Consider the following 6,423-nt stretch of genomic DNA (forward strand, 5'->3'; position numbering starts at 1 on the left):
AACTAAAATTATGTTATTTCTTGAAGATAAAAATAAGGGTAATCGTATCTGTGGTCCTTGTATTCTGTTAGCACAGAATTTGCTAGGTTCATGTGAAATAGTTTGTTTTCTTTTAGACTTGATATCGTTTATAAATTCTTACTCTGTACCAGTCTTACTTCTGTGCCACGAGTTAAAGGCTGTATCCATATTCTGCCAAGGCCAGTCAGTCCTAGGCAGTATATACGATATTGGATCTATTTTATATTCCTTTTGTTGATTCATTTGGTGAGCATTATCTACAGTCCATTGCAGATTTAGTGATGGGCAACAAAGCGAGGTGGTGTGATTTGCAGATCCTTGGGTCTCCTGAAGGCCCACAGACTGATACAAAGTGCAGTTCTTTTACTCATTTCCTAGAGATATGTGGTGTATAGTTCTGTAACAACTTGTGTAGTTCATTTACGAAAGATTGATTTGATGCTAGTTATATATATGTTGGCATTGTTCTAGTCTCTGGGCATATAAGCAATGAACAGAAATAGAAGACCTTGACTTTATGGAGGTTACCTTTTAGAAGGGAGACAGACAATAAACAAGTAACTGTCCTTTTCTGTCAGGTGATAAATGTTTCTCTGACTGACTGCTGTGTGGAAAATAGACTGAGATGGGGATTTGGGGGCATGTGAGATTGGAAACAGGAAGGAGTGGAGGTTCTTGCTGTTGTCCAGATGAGAACTGGTAGTGGCTTTGGCTAGAGTGGTAGCAGTGGAGGTGATGAGAAATGGTTGGATTCTAAATGGATTTTCAAGCTGTAACTGACAAGACTTGCTTACTGATTGGACATGGAGAGGGTAGAGAAGGGCATTCAGGTATCCGCCTCAAACAGAGAGAGAGTTCTCCAGGCCTTGTGCTGTGAAAAATCCAGTTCTACCCCAGTCCTTGTATCTCTCGTGGATTCTCAGGGGGTGAGGAGGATGTTCATGTTTCTTGCCACCTTTCTGGTTTTTCTATCTCTAGTCATGTGGATCCCCTCTCTGTGTTTGTCCTTTTCGACTTTTCTCCTTCCCATGTATCAGCAGTTCTCTTAACAGTTTGCTATCATTCATATAGTACCATCTAAAATAATTTTTTCATATATTTGTCCATTTATTGTTTCAGTTTCAGATAGAAGAATAAATCTGGCCCTCAAGTTGAGAATTTTAGAGTGTTGTCAAGAATTGTGGACCTATGGGATCCTTCCACCCCGTTTGCTCCAGCCTGGATTACCCGCTCTGGACATACCCACATCAGGGTGGTAATGTGTAACAGTCTCTTAGACACAACAAGAAGGGATTATATTACTTCAGAGAGAATAGCTTTTCAAATTAAGATGCCCTTGCTTCCCAGAATTTCTGGGTGGCTGTCTATCTCTTCTCAGGACAGTCCATCTAGTATTGAATCCTTTCTTTTGGACCACCTCACTTGACCTCTGCTTTTATTTTACAGAGAAATTCGGGTTCTATTTTTTCCTTCAGGACTTGTCCAAGAGGGAGCTTCACTTTTAATACTCAAGCTACCCTGGAATTTTCCTAAACAAAGAACTGGACCTCTAATAGAAATTTACTGAATTCTACTGAGAAATCTGGTGGCCATACTTGGCTTGGCAATTCTATAAAACTCCTAGCACATGTGCACATGCAGATTATTGGAATTCCCACACTTTCTGGGAAGGACTCTTGTTTTCAGTGTTGTTTTGACTTGGTCATGGTTCCCCATTGCTAGTAGTTTTATGCTAATTAATACAAAATTATTGTTCACTCTTAATTTGATCATTTTGTTCTTGTGTAATTGCTTTATTGACATTTTGACTACTGTTTTATTCCTAATCAGTTCTTCTCCACAGAATTTTGTCCTTGGAAAGTGCAGCTTAAGTGGTAGACAGGCTTCAGTGGCATTTGCTCCAGCATTTAATGGAGATAAGTCTTATACACAAATAGTTGTCATACAAGATAGGATGTAACTGAGTAACAGGAGACAGAGAAAATGCTGCAGGAATTTAGAAATTCTTGTTTGAGGTGAGATTGTCGTTCTTAAAGATGTCTCTTTTTTTTTTTAAGTAAAAATTACGAAAGTAGTACAGTCATCCCTCAGTATCCACAAGGGATTGGTTCCAGGGCCTATGGATACCAAAATCCACAGGTGCTCAAGTCTCATATGAAGTGGGTGTAACTATGTACATCCTCCCATGTACTTGAAATCATCTCTAGATTACTTACAGGACCTAGTGCAATGTAAATGGTTGTGAATATAATGTAAATGGTATGTACAAAGTTGTCCTGTACAGCAAATTCAAGTTTTGTTTTCTGGAACTTCTGGAATTCTTTTTTTCTTTTTTTTTTTTTTTTAATTTTTGATCTGTGGTTGGTTGAATCTGCAGATATGGAACCTGTAGATACAAAGGGCTGACTGTACTGCCTTTTGGAAACAAAATAGCACAAACTGTATAAAACCTGAAAGTCTCCCTTTGTGTCCCTCGTCCCATTCCCCGAGAGTTACCCATTATTAACAGTTGTGTATTCTTCCAGAATGTTTTTTGTATACACACACAGTCACAGAGCATTTTTTAAATAATAAGATGATAGCATTATGCATTTGCCTTTAATTTATTCTTTGAAGGTTATATTTCATGTTATTCAAAATTCGAAAGTTGCAAAGGTATTTAGTTCCCCACTCCAGGTATAGTTGGTGCTGCCAGGTTTGTTCCCTTGCAGAGATGGCTTCAGCATGGATGTATTCCTACCTGCTCTCTCTTATTTTTCCACACTTAGTGTCATAATTTACACTCTGCACCTTGCTCTTTTCATATATATTTTGCATTGGGTGATATGACTTAGGTGCTACCTAAGTCATTGTGATAGCTTTCTCCCTGGAGAAAGTATGAACTCTCTTAGGAGAATCTAGTGATGTGGAGGCAGACCTGGAGTGGGGTCTAGTTCTGTGTGACATCCTGGCCAAGTGACCTGAGGTCCCAAGGGCTCGAGGTCAGGTCAGCAACACCTAGCCTTTTAGCTCCTCTTGGCTTCTCTGAAACCTTGAGGGCTTATTGGCCTGAGTATCTGGTTAAACCTGTGTATCCTCTTCGGTAAATTTTGATGCGCTTCCTTTTTAGTTCCCTTCTGAATCTTGTCTGCTGGGGAAGTTCCTCATTGCTGAGAGTAGCAGTTAAAAAAGCTGTCAGCCACGTGGCTGGGCTCCTATTTCTGCACAGGCAGGCTGAGTAACAACTTGGTGGTGTGGATCCAGGTAGAAACTGGCCAGCATTCTGAATCTGCCTTGCAGCCTGCTGGGATGCTCAGTTTAGACAACATATAAAGTTTCCTGGATACAGGACAAACCCAGGCCTATGGAAAGAGCAGGAAGGTTAAAGTGTATGGTACTTTGAGCAGTGACGAAGGTGTAACCAGGGAGCTGACATGTTTGCTCCAATGCCAAGAATTCCAGGACAATTTGTTATTCAACTGAAACCTGTGTAGTTGCTACAAAAAAGAAGCCTGGGGACATACCTTTTCCTTGTTTTTGTCTTCCTGCATACCCATTCTATTCTCTAGTGCTGTGGTGAAGCTTGCTGACATCAAAAACAATGTCTGATGCTGTTTGCTATTCTCTTTCTTGCAAGAGAATAAGAGGCAGAGCTCTGGTCAAAACATGGCTCTTACATGCTGAAGGTATCAGCTTCCTGAAAGGGCTTGACAAATGCTAACATACTCTAAGAAATCATGGTTGGAGGGGCTTAGGAAAATCCTAGGTTTTGTCAGGAATTATTTTGCCAGATTAAGCCCAGCCTGAGGGCATCAATTACCTTCTTTCTTTTTCTTAAAATTTTATTAAATAGAAGGGAAATAAAAATTTGGCCTGTCTCATCTGCCAAAACCCAAGTAGTTACGGGACTAGTATCCCAGAACCTCACAGGCAGGTGTGTGAACGGGCTAAGAATTGTTCATCAGCTTGTTTCAGCACCGGTTGTATTCTGGAGAAGGAAATGGCAACTCACTCCAGTATTTTTGCCTGGAGAATTCCATGGACAGAGGAGCCTGGCAGGCTACAGTCTATGGGGTCGCAAGAGTCGGACATGACTAAGTGACTAAGCACACACACAGAGTATTCTCAGGGCTTCTTTGGGAGCCAAGGTGGGTGTTTTTCAGTGGGTCAAATATTATATAGTCAGTGGTTATAAACTGTTATTTGAAAAGCATTTTGGGGCAGCATTATCAAGTTTGCTGGTAAGGAGCGATGAAAAGTCTGAGTCTGACATGATGCTGACATACTCCACTCACAGTGTTCCAGCATACTCTCTTACATACTCCTTGAATTTGCTCTATGCAAAAATCTCAACTGGATTTTGCAGTCTTTTTGTTTTTAAAATTGGGATTTATTGTTAATTATGTGCAATTCAGAAAATACCTGGTAATGGCAGGAGAAAAGAATTCATGGTCCCATCACCCATGTTGAACACTGGTGTTTCTATGTATAATCTTCTCTTATAAAAATTTTTTTCTACATTGTAGGGGTTTTCTGTTTATATGTTATTTTTTGTATTCCGATTTTTTTTTCAGAGTAGTAACTCAAATATTTTTCCTGTATTACTGCATACTCTATAAATACCAATTGTAATAGCAACATGCTGTTCCACTGTCTTGAGTTTACTTCTCCCCATTGAAAAATGTTTGTTTTGCAAAAGATTTTTCTAGGCTATAAGACACATTTCTTTGACCCCCTAATGTATTATATCTATCTCTAAAATTTAAATGCCTGTTTCAAATCATTTAGTCAATCTTTGTAATTAAAATGTTCAAAGGAAATGTAAGTCCCTCCTGAAATCATAGTTAATGACATCATTCTGGCATACACGTTTGCAAATTGGAAAGCTTTTGGATGACATGTCAATGTTACTAGCACTGGTGCCCAGTGAAAAAGTTTATTGGCTCTTAGCAAAGCCTTTATCAAGAGAATTTTAGTTATGCTATTTTAAAGTTTTGGAACTCTGTGTCTTAAGACAGATTTACCCAGTAGATTGTCTCAAAGCTGTTGAGATTTGTCTTCGGACCGCTTTTGTCTTTCTTAACTAGCTGGGCTATGATGGTGTCTTTTGGGAAGAGTAGAGGCAGGAATATAATCTCTCTTCTGGCACAGACACAGTGGGTGACCTTTAAAGAGGCACTCCACTTTTCTGGACCTCAGTTTCCACATCACTTCAGTTTCCATATCGTCAAAGAGGAGATTGAATTAGAAAGATAAATAAGGTTCTTCCCAGCTTGAATATTTTCAGATTTTTTTCCTAGGCAATTTGTTTTAATCATATTAGCCCTGCTTTCACATTTATATTTTTCTCTAGTCAGCTGCTCAGTCACTGCAAGAGGGCTCTTCTAGCAAGCTCCCTGCCCCTAGATTTCCATTTGAACTTCAGTGAAGTATGTTGGAGACCAGTGCACTAACTCGTTGAGGACTTTCCAACGGTTGTTCTGGAAGCGGAAATCTAGCCCAGATCACTCCAGGGGACTAATCTCTGAATAATGTCCTCTGACACACACACATATTTTCTGATGTTTCTCTTGACCTTGGAACTGGTTAGAGACAGCACAGAATGCTCAATGAATTCTAACAGACTACAACAAGGAAGTCCCTCCTACCCTTGGCTTTTCCAAGATGTAAGGTTCTTTAATTGTTAGAGGTAGTTTAAGGATATCACCTTGCCTTGCTGCTCTGCTATTTCTCTCTGCTGCAATTCAGTTTTTATAATGTTTGTGATCAAAGGGACCTTGGATGGATTTGAGATAATTGTCACAGAGTTCTGGAGGAGTACAAAATTGTTTAGTGGAGTGAACCTCAGATTGGGAATTGGGAGAGCAGCTTCTGGTTTTGTGGTCTTGAGCATGTCATTTGCATTTTGTGGGTCTCAATTCTCCATCTTAGAAGTTTAAAACAGCGTTTCTAGAAAGGACCTTTTCTCTAGCTACATGAATGAGAATTTGCTCCTGGCTTGAAAATGACCAGAAAGCACTCTGGGCCGTCATGGTGACTGGCACATTGGGCACTTATTCATCCCTGTGTTGGCCAGCGTGATTCAGTGTGACCCTGCTTGAGTTGTATATTCAATATTAATTGTCAGTATGTGTCACCAAAGGCCCCTGCAGTTTACCAAAAGCCAGCAGACTGATAGGACAGGGCCAGCAGCTATTAGTCAGCCATAAGCAAGAGAGGCAAGGAAATTTAGTTGAGCTTGTAGAATCTCATTCTCACTGGTCTGGAGGTTGATATCTACACTGTAGCCTCCTTGACTCTTATTTGCACATTAGCCATTTTCTCTCTCGTAATTTGTTACTACAATTATAGAAAACTAATCCGTGAAGCAACATAGCAGGTAGGAGTTGGGAGGGGTTGTCAGTATCTTCCCACCTTCACTAA

This window comes from Cervus canadensis, chromosome 10 (genome assembly GCF_019320065.1).
Source record: "Cervus canadensis isolate Bull #8, Minnesota chromosome 10, ASM1932006v1, whole genome shotgun sequence".
NCBI lineage: Eukaryota > Metazoa > Chordata > Mammalia > Artiodactyla > Cervidae > Cervus > Cervus canadensis.